General features: G+C 36.5%; 2 non-coding genes across 2 annotated transcripts; both read left to right on the top strand.

Moving 5' to 3' along the window:
• Positions 1-2,294: 2,294 nt before the first annotated feature.
• LOC118979445 (U6 spliceosomal RNA) lies at positions 2,295-2,401 on the top strand. Its single transcript, XR_005064917.1, has one exon. It is a non-coding gene; the product is annotated as a U6 spliceosomal RNA (small nuclear RNA).
• Positions 2,402-2,531: 130 nt separating this feature from the next.
• On the top strand, positions 2,532-2,638 carry LOC118979444 (U6 spliceosomal RNA). The gene has a single exon (XR_005064916.1). It is a non-coding gene; the product is annotated as a U6 spliceosomal RNA (small nuclear RNA).
• Positions 2,639-14,915: the final 12,277 nt, after the last annotated feature.

Here is a 14,915-nt window from a genome sequence, read left to right as displayed (position 1 = left end):
CAGATTTTTTCATATCACTCTTTCCTTAAGGAAGTTTTTTTTCTCTGATACCTAGCCCGCAGATATCCAGCGAGCCCATTTCAAGTCATTACCTTGATTTTCCACTCTTTGGTTGGTGTGGTGTTAGTGTCAGCAAGTTATGTGCATTTTAAAGCCCTGGAAGGAATTGTCATTTCTCCCTGTGGTCTTGTTGCTCCTCACAGTGCTGGCAGCTGAATTAAGTCCTGGTTATGATTAATGACAACTTGATAGTGGTTCTACCTAGCACATTTCGTCTCCAGATAACAAAATTCTCTTTTAAAATTCTCTCACGGTCCCTCCCAGCAGGACTGAATAATTTAAGAAGTCGGAGAGATTGTTACATGCCCATTAAATAGATTAAATAGTAATGGAAAAAATAGAAACTAAGTTCCTCTGGGTTTAAGCCACTGTGTCTATTAATGGAGACAGGAGGCCTTCCCATGAAGGAAGAGACATGAAAGCAATATGTGTAGACGTTCATAGGTGGGGAAAAATTGTATTGCTTTTGGTTTGCAACCTGGCCGCTGTAAATGGAGACCAAGGACAGAAGGAAGAGGCAGACCATCCAAATTGGTAAGTGGAGGGTTTAGTATGAGACTTTTCTGTGGCGGCCACAAACCAAGCGAGTCTCTGTACTACCCACCAGAATGTCAACATTTCTGTAGAGGTCTCGATGGGGCCCAGTCACACACTCAGTCCAGATGGTCTCACCAACACATTGCTCTCTCAAGGTTGCATCCTTGAAACCAGCTTCCACTGGTTTCCAGGAATGGGGGGTGGAGCTTATGTTCCAAGGATAAGGAGTGGGTGAGGAACCTCTGATTTCCCAGGCCCCGCACACAGGTCAACTAGTGGTCACATGCTCTCCTTGACCTCTTCCAACAAGTGTGCCTCTTTCTTTGGTCTCTCTATTTGGGACTTTGAAATAGATGGCTTAGTCAAGTGGGATTACTAGTATTCCAGTTTTTGATCAAGCATCTTTTAAATAGCTTAGGGCTGTAGTTTATTGATAAGTAGGCAGTTTTGTCATCCTTGTTTCCATATCAACAATAGTCAGGGAGAAAATATTATTGTATGTGTTTGAACTGGCCAGAAAGTTCAAGACCTGTATTACAGACCCATTGAAATCACAATGACTCTAAACTCTTCTTTCTCAACTCCCACTAACTTATTCTCCATGTTGGAGAGCAGGCTCTTGAGGACTATTTAGGACAACTTCTGACTCAGCCATTTTTTTTCAGAGGGAGGTCAAATTGCTCAGGGAGAAAAGCTCTGAACTTGGAGAAAAACAGACCTCAAGCCCTGGCTCAGACCTGGTTTCCTGTGTGGCAGATTTTTTAATCTTCTAATAAGCTATCTCCTGGCAGTACAATAAAAATTTTGTTCCAAGAAAATTAAGAAACATATTTAAAAAAAGATCAAGTTATCTCAAAGTTCACTTAACCAGAAAACAAAATTCCTGAAATATAAGACATCTAAACACATATATAGATTTATAAATAGATAGAGAGATAGATAGAAAATAAATTTGGTTCTTTATGTTTTATTGGTAGAGAAAGACAATTAAGCAACAATATTGAATGGAATAAAATAAAATTGGTAAATAAAATTATATATTTAAGGGAAGGAGGAAGGAAGGAAGAAAGGAAGGTAGGGAGGGAGGTTCAAGCTTAGCTCCTAAGGGCTCTTATGCATGTTAGCTCATGAGGATAAGAGTATTTCAAGTTTCTCCAAGGAAAATGATAGTAACCAGAAACAATTTTAAATATTTTATAAAAATCTATGAATATATTTTATGGAGCGCATGGTATGTACAAATCACTGGATACTAAGAAAACAAAAATGTGAAACAGTTTCTGTCATTCTGCATTTCACAGACTTGCCTTAGGTAATAGAGTATACCATTAAAAAAAGTAACTAAAAATGAACCTCAGCTGTACAGCATATGAATTATGGTGTAAATGCTAGCAGAGATATATATGAAAGAAAGAACATAGAAAATACAGAAAGGTTTACAAAATTAAAGATGAAAGAGAAGGAAAATGGGAAAACCAAGGTGGAATGGATACTTAAGCAACGCTGAGGTATGAGGAAAACACCGGGCTCCCTAAGGACAGCTGTTGACCATTTTACTGGAGATAAAGATGGTCTGCACAAGAAATTGCAATAAAAAATAGAAAAAAGAGAAATGGAAGGCATAGAATGCCGGGTTATGGTTCAGGCTCTATTGCGCATTCACAACCCCAACACAATGACAAGGATTAAGGGATTTGGCGCTGGCTTCGGCAGCACATACACTAAAATTGGAACGATACAGAGAAGATGAGCATGGCCCCTGGGCAAGGATGACACGCGAATTTGTGAAGCGTTCCATATTTAAAAAAAGGAATAAGAGGACAGAAAACTTCTCATTTGAGTTATAAATAAGTAAGTAACCGAGGCAAAACACGTATCAATNGCTCTATTGCGCATTCACAACCCCAACACAATGACAAGGATTAAGGGATTTGGCGCTGGCTTCGGCAGCACATACACTAAAATTGGAACGATACAGAGAAGATGAGCATGGCCCCTGCGCAAGGATGACACGCGAATTTGTGAAGCGTTCCATATTTAAAAAAAGGAATAAGAGGACAGAAAACTTCTCATTTGTGTTATAAATAAGTAAGTAACCGAGGCAAAACACGTATCAATAAATATTCAAATCTAATGAAGAAAACATTGAAACTATAAAGGCTCCTAAAGGGCGTAAAAGTAGACTTGTGCAAATGGAAAGATGGATGTCTTTGAGTAGGAAGACTCAATGCAAAAAAAGAAGAGCTGAATTCCTACTAGGTTAAATTTTAAAAGCAATGTGATCCCAATTTATAAAATACCATTTTTTTCTGAAGCTAGATGAGTTGATTACAATGTTTATTATTAAAAATGGTAATATGGAATAACATCTAAGGTATCACTGGAAAAGAAGATAAATTGGAGGAGATAAGGGGTGGTAAAACATATAGTAAAACATAAACCCTCTAAAAGTTAAGCAATCTGGCATTATGACATGTATTGACAGACATATCAATAAAATACCATTGAATTTCTAAAAATAGGACAAGTTGCATAGGGATGTTTAATATTTAATAAGCAAATCCATGGAGAAAAATGCTTATAAGTGATGTTGGAATAAATGGATAGCCATAACATTTTGAAAAAAAGATTAAACTGGACTGTTTCTCACACACAACAACTCAGGAAAATTGCCAGTGGGTAAGACTTTTAAATGTAATAATTGAAAACATACAAATACTAGGGAAAAATGCATGACTAAATTCTCTATAATTTGGAAGAGGACAAATTTAAATAAGAAGTAGTAAACAAAGATTAATACGCTTAATAAATAAATATTTTAAATACTTTCTCAAAAATAAATTATAAGCCAACTAAAAAACACAAATGACAAACAGAAAAACATTTGCAACATTTATGACTGGCAAGGATTAGTGTCTCTAAAACAGGCAATAAATAGATAATTATCTAATACAAGCAAGAAAAACTCCAATAACCCTATTGAAAAATGAAAAAAGATATGAATATAGATTTCACAGAAAAATAAAAATAGAAATATGTTCAACATCATTCATAGTAAGAGAACCGTAGATGGAAACAACAGATACCATTTTCACCCATCAGACTGTCAAAAGTTCAAAAACATTGCAATATGTTTTTGCTGGTAAGCCTTCAGAGAAAGTCTCATACTTGCTGATATGCCAAATGGTACAACTGCTAGAGAAAAGAATTAAGCAGTACCTAATAAAATTACATGGTTTTACCATTTGAATCAGCAATCTCACACCAAAGATTATTATGCAATTATACTTTGACAGTCCCCTTTCCCCCATAAAGGCATATGCATGAGGCTATTCACTATGTCATTTTTGAAATTTTTAAAATTTTTTTATTGGTGATGCTATTACAGTTCCCACTTTTCCTCCCTTTCCCCACCTTCTCCCACCCCACTCTCTCCCTTCCCTAAGTCATTCCCCATACTGTTGTCCATAGGTTAGGCATAAATGTTCTTTGGTTAATCCCTTCACCATCTTTCACTCCAACCCCCCACCACCCCTCCAGCAGCTGTCAATCTGTTCCCTGCGTCTATGCTGTTTCTGTTTTGTTCATTAGTTCATTGAGTTTGTTTGATTCCTCATATAAGTGAGATCATGTGGTATTTGGCTCTTTACTGTCTGACTTAATTCACTTATGTCATTGCTTTTAATAGCCAAAGAATGGAAACAACTCAAAAGTCTATTCAATAGAAGAGAGGATAAATTCACTGTAGTACATTTACACACTGGAGTAGAAAAAAGGTCATCTTCAAAACTGTTATGCTATGTTATTGACACAGAGAGATCTGATCAGATCACTGGGGAGGAGAAGGGAGAGGGCCTAGGAGGAGGTTGCCTGAGGCGGTGGTAAACAGTCTAGGACAGGATTGGCTAAGAAGCTGAATACCTCCAGAGTGCATGGAATTATGGGCCAGGTGATTTAAAATAAAAAGAAAAGGACAGGGACCAGAGGGGAGAGGGGAGAGAATCACAGGGGAAAAGGGGATGGACTCACATGAACAAGTAAAAAGGACACATGGACAATAACTAAGGTGGGGGGCGGAAATGGGAGGGAGGTGGGGAGCACTGGGGGAGGAGGGGATGGCTTGGAATATAAAACAGAAAACTGTACTTGAACAAAAATTAAATTAAAATATATATATATATAAAATAAAAAAATAAGAAAAGGACAGATATGGGCTCTCGGGCTGTCTTGCTCAAAGATGACTGGATGACGGTGCTGCAGCTGCCTGCATTTCCCAGAGGACAGTATTTTGGATGGGAAGGAACTCTGGGCAGAGCCTAGGATTGGGCTGGCCTGGCAGAGGGCCGCAGGGTTATTCTGATTTGGGTGTTCTAGAGGGGACAAGCTCTGAGGCAGAAATTGTGTAGCTTTTGTATCTAACGTTGGTTTAGTTTGTAAACTAATCCTATAAAAATAAGGTAATTAAAAAACACTGGGGGTCTTAGGGAAACTCAGGAGTTAAAGATTAATTGATAGGCTTAAGTGACTAACACCTGTGGAAAGCTGTTATTCCAAAATTGTGTAGTTTTTGAATAAACTCTCTTTTCCTTTATCACCAAACCTTTGCCTCTGGAATTTTGCCTAGAAGGTAGCAGTGGGCAGCAGGACCCAATTGTTGTTCAGTTACATTATGGAATCATATAAATGTTTTACAAAACTGTAAATTAAACTTATTCAAAAAATAATTATTAAGAGTTGGAAACAAAATGAAACAAATGAGCTTAATTGTATATTGTTTCACACAGACAATAATTATTTCAGGTGATTTGAAAAGACAGGGACCTGACTGCACAGCAAAAAGAACTGCAAGGAAATCTTACTTTGTTTTTGGTGTTAAGCTGGTGGTGTTATTCTAAACTGTTGTGTGTCTGCACAGGACAAAACAAGTGGGCAATAACATCAGTGATGTTGGGAGAAGAGTTTTCACCAAATGAGAAGAGAGTCAGAGAAGTTAAGTAAAAACACTGTAATAATAAATTTCAGTTGGAGGTGTCAATTAAATTTATGATGTATTTTATTTAAAAATATGCATTTCCCACTTTTGTTAACTTTTAAAAAAATGTAGAGATGATGGTGAATCCAGTAGCAACGGACAAATGCATTTCCTTATCTCCTTATAGGATGTCCCACTATAGCAAACTCTGGTACCAAGAAGAAACTGTTGATTCTGGATCTGGGACAGTAAAGCACTACCACATTTTTCATTTTTGAAAAAGCAGTTATCAAAGTCCATTTGGAATTTTATCAAAAGGACCCAAAAGCCAACTTCAAAGGACCCTAAATAACTAAAGATACAGCAATGTGAACATTAAAATCAATAAATATCTTCATGAGATTTAAATGCATTATATGTGTTTTTTAATGATTCTAAAAATTAAAAACCAGCTCATTGCTCACCATTGGAGGTGCTAGATCAATGAGCATGTAATTTTAAAACTTATTAAATAAATACAGAGAACTAAGCATTTGTCCTACCCTTCCTGTATCAATTATGTCTTTTTTTTTATCTTTAGAGGGGGAAAGGAAGGAGAGAGGGAGAGAAATATCAATGTATGGTTGCCTCTGCCAGGGACACACAATGTATTGTGTGTATTGTGTGTCCCCTGCCAGGAACTGGCCTGCAACCCAGGCATGTGCCCTGACTGGGAATCAAACTGCAATCCTCTGGTTCTCAGGCCCGCACTCAATCCACTGAGCTACACCAGCCAGGGCTTCAATTATGTCTTAAAGTAACCAAATGCTTGATGATAGAAAGTTACCATTTTTAAAAGAATTACAATTAACAAATAACACTCTATGTAACCTCTCATGAAACTAGATCAAAACTATGATCACCAGTGACTCTGAAGCTATTAGGTGAAAAGCTGAGTAGCAACTTTATAATGTCTGGGTGAAGCTGATAACCCCTGAGCCCACTAATTAATTTTAACATCACAAAAAGAAAGAAATCAGCCATTGAATTTTACCTGAGGTAATGAACTACAAAGTTCTCACCTCTATGAAGCGTTCTGTCAAAAATGTGAAGCTAAATCCGATCACACCTCCAGATCTAATTATTAAGTTGAAGCATGTAAAATATCCCATCCTTGACCATTGTGTTCTGCAAAAATATAATTTCATTTGGTTCAACCCGACATGTACATTGAGGGAGCAGAGAAGCAAGTTAAGGTAAATTCAATGATGAAACATTGGCGAAATCCAGACTGTACAAATCACCCTCAGTTTCTACAACAGGAAAAGAGTGAGAACAGTACTTATAGGCTAAAAAAGACCTGAGATTTATTTATGAAATATAGACTGTGGACATTATTAGGATTCTGATTCAAATAATAATTCTTTCAAAAGAAAACTAGACCATGAAAAAAATCTAAACTGTACATTTGATGATAAAATATTACTTCTAAGTTTTTGGTACTTTAATGGTGGTATCATTATTTTTAAAAGGGGCACTTATTTTTTAGAGATATATACTAGAGTGTATTATAGATAAAATTTAATTATTTTGGTTTTACTTTAACAGTTAAATTAAAGCATGACTATGGGAAAGAAAGATGTGTACAGAGGTAAACAAGATTGACAATGTTAATAATTAAGGAAGATGAGTGCTGGGTACATGGACATTCATTAAACTATTCTCTATCATTTTGTATAAATATAGGTATATAGATACAGAAAGACATGACAGTTTTCATCATTTTTTTAAAAAGGGAAAAAAGGTTTAGACTTTAATCATTGGAGGGTCATTGAAAGTCTCTTCAGGGAAGAACAGATTCATCAATTTTTTTTAACAACACACACATCTTTCTTGCATTTTTCTTACACTCACAGGTGCCCAATATAACTGTAGTTCCTTTCAACCTGACTGAAACCCAAAGCAAAGTTACCTCCAGAATCAGGATATGGCAGGCACACTTGTCTTCCAGCTATTTTGTGAGAGAAATAAAATAAAAAAGTCAACATGCAGGTCAGATCTTTATTATTCTCTAATGCTCCAACAGGTCAGCTAGAAAAGCTTGCCCCCGAATAAATTGATGTTGTGTAACTCAAAGACAGAAAAGGTTATGCAAAGTTTGTGCATCTTTTTTTTTTTTTTTGGAACAAAACTTTAAAAGTGGACCAATTTAAACTCCCTGAGCTGGAGGTTAAAACAATATATTGCTTTTATTTCTCTCCAATAGGAATAGTTCTATATTTTCAAACACTCTTAGTACCAAGACACATTAACATGGTCTCTTTGCGAATTTGTTCATGCCATTAATTTTCTTAAGAAAATTTTTTCAAAAAAAAGCATAAAGTTAAGCCTCTGTGTGTCTTTAAGTCTATTCACTTAAAATAGACTATTTACTATTTAAAATAAGTCTATTTCTTTAAATTTCAGACATGGCTTCCAAGTATTTTCAAGATCCAATTCCTGCCACCCTTCACTTTTGTTTTGCTACCCCATGATCGCTCTCTGTGGTACATACAATAGAAATCCAGTTACACCTTCAAGGATTTCTGCCCGCCAGTGTTCAAGCCGTTGCGTAATCTGCTTCCTTTGAGTGGTAGGTAAGACACGGGACCTGCTTTGGAGTAATATAATTCAGCAAAGGAGATGGAGGTTATTCCTGTGACAAGGTTACATTATATGACAAAAGCGGTGAGATTCATCACTCCCATGATTAGCTTATAAAATACGTATTACTCTGTCTTGCTAGCATGCACTATCTCCATCACTTTCTTTCTGGCCTTGAAGAAGCAAATTGTTATGATGTAAATGAGAAGGCCACATGGCAGGGCCTCTAAGTGTTGAGAGCCTTGATTCTATGACTATAAGGAGATAAATTTTGCTGACAACCGTTTAAACCTGAAAGGGAATCTCGAGCTCCAGAAAGGAACGCAGCCCAGCTGACACCATGATGACAGCCTTCTGAGGTCCTGAACCCAGGACTCAGGTTAACCATCCCCAGACTGTTGATCCATGGGAACTGAGGTAATATAGGCATGCTGGGTTAAGCTGCTAAATTTGTGGTTATGTTTAGGCAGCAATCAAAAATAATATACTTGCGAGAACATTTCCATGGTCCTCATCCTGTGTTCAAGGTAGTCTTTCTATCGGGAACAAACTCCCTACTTTATATACTCCTTACATGTTTAAAGATCTTGTTTAAGTACCTTCTCCGGTAATTTTTTCCAATCCTTGCTTCTATCCATGCCCCCACCATCAGCCTTCATGTATCGCAGTTGTGTTAAACATGCGTCTACCTATTTGTTGCAAATACTGTCTTACATTGTAATTATTTATGGCTTTCATTCCTTACCAGACACTGAGTTTCTCATTTATTCATTCATGTATTTAACTAACATTTATTTTCTGCTCATAGCATGTTAGATAGCATACAAAGTGCTAGGAAGACAGATTTGAACATCTTTTCTCAAAAGATAGGGAATGTCCCTTATTCATCTTTATGTTTCCTGACGAGTACTGTATCTAGAACATTGAGGTGGGTGAGGGGAGGTCACTGTAGGTTAATTTTTGAAAACATTGATTATCCAAAGATAGTTTGCTGAATGGCCAGTTCATCAAAAACTGCCAAGCACTTTAAACTGGGTTTTCACAGCTATTTCACTTTGGGAGGCAGAGGCAGATTCAGGCACAATTCTCCAAGCCTGCAAAAATCGAGAATTGTGTTAAACAAAAAGCTCACCCCTTGACTTTTGAGACATTTGCATTCTACAATATGAATCCCATACAACCCTGATATTTANATTGAGGTGGGTGAGGGGAGGTCACTGTAGGTTAATTTTTGAAAACATTGATTATCCAAAGATAGTTTGCTGAATGGCCAGTTCATCAAAAACTGCCAAGCACTTTAAACTGGGTTTTCACAGCTATTTCACTTTGGGAGGCAGAGGCAAGATTCAGGCACAATTCTCCAAGCCTGCAAAAATCGAGAATTGTGTTAAACAAAAAGTGTTAAACAATTGTGTTAAACAAAATTGTGTTAAACAAACTCACCCCTTGACTTTTGAGACATTTGCATTCTACAATATGAATCCCATACAACCCTGATATTTAGCCAAGTGGAATTCAGTGGGGAAAAGACTAGAATAGCTGAGCAAATCAATCACCTAGTGAATTAACTGCAGCAGACTGGATTACAGGTTATTATTCTTATCTCTGGTAGAAACAGTAAGAGCAACAGTGCTTTTAAGGAAGACAAGATCCACATGAGCTCGGGATATTGGTCTGACCACTCTGGAAAGGGTAGGACATACACTAAACTTTCAAAGGAAAGAATCTAAGTTAATGAAGAAAAACTTTGAAGAAAGGTAATTATTTACAAAGGACAGCGAAGCAACCTTTCACAAAAGCATTTAGGTTCAAGTTTAGTTTATTGATTATTATAACTAATTATTATTTTATTAATTTTATTGATGAGAAATACAATAAAAAATAGACATTCACAATGAGACTTAAGATTTAGAATGTTGTTTCAGGGGCAAAACGCTGACCTTGAAGAGAATTTCTTTGCTCTGACAGTCAACTTCGGAGAATTTAGATTGAGACACTGGAAGGCTTTTCATTCTTCATAAGCAGCATGTTTACTTTAAAAACCAGAAGAAATGTAAAGGCGTTCTCTTTCAACACATCACTAACTAAAATATGAATGCACCCCTCTTTTCTGTTAGTTGGTCTTACCCAACAATCTGCATGTGTCGCCCACGTGTGTATTACCACTTGTCTTTATTGCGTCTTGATTTCTTGTCTGTCATCTGAACTTTGTCACTTCATAAAATGAGTTTGAACTATTTGTGTGGGTTTTTTACTTTGTGTTTCCTATCATAGGAAATCTTGAAATTATTTCTTCCTTCAATGGTTGATAGAACTTATTGACATAATCATTTTTGCCTAGTCTTTCTTTATCCCGATAGGAATATGCAGGTTTTCTATTTCTTCCTGGGAAAATTAATTTTTTTAGAACTCTTATTCCATCTAAACTTTAGATTGGCATAAAGTTGTTCATAATGTCCTTATATTATTTGTTTAATTTTTACAGCATATATAGTTATGTATACTTTTTACTCTTAATAATATGTATTTGTACCTTCACTCCTTTTTTTATTGATCAATCTTGTCAATTTTGTTTGTCAATTTTATTTTCATCAAAAATGATTTTGTCTTTGTTGATTCTCTACTTTATTTTCACCTTAATTTTTATTAATTTCTGCCTCATTACGATCAGTTTATTTAGTCTTTCTTTAGATTTGTTCTATTTTTCTCATTTTTAAAGTTTAGTACTTAGCTCATAATGTTCTTTAATGTATGCATTTCTTTAAAGTTTAGTTTGATTTTCTAGACCTTTTTCTTAATATGTGTTTATTTAATTTCTAAATTGTACAATTTGTTAGAAATTTATTGAATCATGTTTTATGGCCTAGTATGAGGTCAATTCTCCTAAATACTTCAAGTGTACTTGAAAATCTATAATTATTAGGTGTAATATTTATATATATCCCATAAGTCAAGATGGTTATTTGTAATGTTCAAATGACATGTATCCTTTTGATATATTTTTGTCTGAATTCAAAACTGAGATGTGTTATACCTTTCCTCTATTATGATAGATCAATCAATTTCTTCCTTGAACTTTCTCAAGTTTTTTCTTTTAAGATTTTATTTATTTATCTCTAGAGGGGAAGGAGAGAGGGAGAGAAACATCAACGTATGGTTGCCTCTAGTGCATCCCCTGCTGGGAACTGGCCTGCAGGGAACCAGCCTGCAACCCAGTCATGTGCCCTGACTGGAAATCGAACCACGATCCTTTGGTTCACAGGCCCGTCAAGTTTTGTTTTATACAATTTGAATATGCCTTCCTATATTCAAACAAGTTTATAATTATACTTTCCTGAGAAATTAAACTATTTACTGCTAGTGATATTTCTGCCTTAAAGCCTTGTTTTAATATAGCTAACCTAGTGTCTTTTTGCTTTTTGCAACACTTATAAAAGCATATAGCCTCATTTCATGTTTCTTTTTCAATGTGATAAATTTTGTCTCTCAAATGAAAAAATTAGTTCATTTTTTTACTTAAATTGCTGATGTTTTGTATACATTTGTGCTCTACTATTTTATACTTTTTATTTGCCCCAGTTTATTTATTTATTTAGGGGAATTTAAAAAAATGTCTTCCTTCTTTGTTTTGCAGTAATTCTAAAACACTTTAACCTGTATATTTAGTTAAGATAAATGTTAATAAATATCTTTATCTTGCTGTCAACAAGAAAAGGACACAGAAACACCAAGTTTAATACCTACTGTGGTGGCTACAGAAGTGTACTTCCCACACCTTCGACTCCAGCTTCCATACTCAAAAATCCATCACTGCAGACAATCTAAGATTTTTTCATAAACCTTTCATCTTTTATTCACAAAGGTTAGAATATTATTAAAGTCTTTGGGCTCTCCCAGCCTGCCCCAGCTTCCTATTTCCCCTTGTAGACATTTCCCGTAAAAAATCATTTGCATGTCTAATCCTGTTTCGAAGTCTGCTTTCAGAGATCCCAGGCTAACAAACATGGCGCCGTAAGTGGTACATGAAAATGAGCAGTAAAACAGGGCTGGCTCACCTACCACTGAGTGGGCAAACTGTGTAGCATCCTGGTTGGCAGGTAGGACACAGATTGCCGTTGTCATGAATGGTAAAGAACTTTAGCTCAGTACTTCGTAGATTCAGCATTGAAGTAATCTAAATGTTCCTACTGGCTTTACAGCCAAATTCTAGGGACTTTACTTTTGCTTTGTCAATATAATTTCACTCTTTCTTTGCAATCAGTACTCTTTTTCTCTCTGCCTGGGTCCTTGCCATGATAGTCTGCCATAACCCTATTTCTTCTAACACTGAGTTCCCATTTAGCTCTAGCAAATCTGCTCATAACTCCTGATTATGTGGTTTCTATTTACTGAGAAGCCTACCTACCATATGCCTGTTGTTAATCCTCACTAATCCTCAGAACTCTGCCAATAGTCATTATTACCTCATCTGGCAATGAGAGTCAGAAATATTCCATGAATGGAGTGAGGCTGTAGCTGTACCTGTGATCTCATTTGGCTATGTTTATTTACATAGGAGATGAGGAAAATCCTGAATCCTGGCTAGTACAGACATGTTAAGTATATGTCCTTAACTTTGATGTGTCCAACAAACAGAGGGGCCAGTGCGGACAGAGCCAGTTTGCAGAGATTATAAGGCGTGTGGAAGAAACTTCACAAGAAAAAAAGAATGTGTCACAGTGCATATGACTCATAAATAACATATATAGACTAGTGAAGGAGACCAAGACAAAGTATGGAAGCTGTTACCCAGCCTAGTCCTTTTGCAAACATGTTGTAAGTGTTTGCGCTCTCTGGGGAGAAGCAGAACTACAGATGTTCGTTGAAAGAACTATTACAATAACTGATGAAGAATTTGGGAACTTGGCAATCTTGTGAGAATTTTTTCCAATCCACCACCACCCCAGCCAAATACAAAATAAATAATAAAGAAGGGAGGAGTGGTCTCTTCATACTGTAAAAAGCATGAGAAAGAGGAAAAAATGAATAGATGGAAATGCAAGGAGAAGCAGGACTGGACGGCAGTGGAGTTTCCAGAAGCCAACACCAATACATTGGCAAGGAACTGGGTCGACTGGTCGCAGTGGAAGAACAGTCTCTCTCTGGATAACAGGGATGTACCAGAAGCAGAATTCTTTCTAGAATGGTACCAGGCAGGTTGGGGAAATGTTCATTCATTTATTCAAAAATATTTATCAAGGACACACTGCAAGCCAGGCATTGTGTTAGATCCTCCTATTGACTGACAATGAGGCAGCAGAGATGTTTGGGTCTGCAGCAAAGAGAGTGAAATAAAGAGCTGCCTCACTAAAGTCAGTAATACTTTACTAACAGCCCCATTGTAAAATCCAAGCTTTCTTCTTTGCAAATGTTCTAATCATAGTCTTGATCCATTTAGGTAACATGTTGTCCTTTTCTTATTGATTTATTGGAGATCATTTTGTTGAGGGATGCTAATATTTGGAGAATTATATGGATTGAAAATATCCTCTTGTGTTATTTTCCTTCCACATTTATTTATGGCAGGAGCAGGCATTTGTTATTCTGTGGTCTGATGTCTTTATTCATGACGTTGTTGCAGAGCTAAACTTCTTGCCCACAACATGTCCCCATTAAGGCTCCATAACAATGCTGGTTACAACTGGAATATCTAGATTATGACAAAAGTCCTCTGATATTACTAGTACTGTGACCTTGGGTAAATTTCTTGAAACTAACACCAAACCCAGCAGCATCAGACACTCTGCTAGATTCTATTTAGAAGGTAACTGATTTCATTTTTATAAGTATTTACCTATTTTTCAGATGAAGAACCTGTCTCAGTGAAATAAATTGGTTTGCCCAGTCATTCACAGCTAGTGAGTGACAGAGTTGGGAATCAAATGTAGATATAACTCCAAAATGTTGCCTTTAATGTGTGTTTCAGGATTTTCATGTGAAAAAAATACTGCATATACACACTTGCACACACAGGTAGTTAAAGGGAATTATGATTTCTAAATCCCTCTGAGATTGCAGGATTCAAAGCATCTATTGAAAAGCAGTAACCATGAGACACTCGAAGGGACTGACACTCAGGGACTGCTGGCTGGAATCCCACTGGTTCCCCAAAGGAATGCAATTAATAGCAAACAATAATGGCATTACTGATAATCTTAATTTTAAAAAGCCATCCAACGCTGACTTTGAACGGGATTACTCCATTGTAGACTAGAATAATCTCTTTATGACAACCTTGCAACTTCACTGGAAAAGCACTTAATGTACAGCAGATCTATTTCATTGAAAGTCTACTGTGCATTCATAATGCAACCTATATCATCTTCTTTAATCCTCCAGGGAACTTTAGGAGGTAACTATTTTACTCTTCATTTTATAGATGGAGAAACTAGACATAAAGAGGTTACATGGTTCCACAACTAGTATTTCCCCACGCCTGTCTTCAAGGCCCCCCACAACATAGTCAGTCTCGAACTCCCCCCAACTAGAAATCCACATCAGGTATAAAATCAAGTGAGGTACTCCCCTTGCAGCAACTTAGTTTTCTATGACGCTGTCATAAAAGAACCTCATTAGATCTTCAGTATTTGAGGCTCCTCCTGAGTTAGCAAAGGGAAAGAAAGCATATCAGAGAAAGTCACAGGTCTTTTCCAGAATGCAAATTCTGCCAATAGACTGGCCAACC

This window comes from Sturnira hondurensis, unplaced genomic scaffold (genome assembly GCF_014824575.4).
Source record: "Sturnira hondurensis isolate 20B ecotype Veracruz unplaced genomic scaffold, ASM1482457v3 Scaffold0022319, whole genome shotgun sequence".
Classification (NCBI taxonomy): domain Eukaryota; kingdom Metazoa; phylum Chordata; class Mammalia; order Chiroptera; family Phyllostomidae; genus Sturnira; species Sturnira hondurensis.
This window is presented reverse-complemented; position numbering and strand designations above follow the sequence as displayed.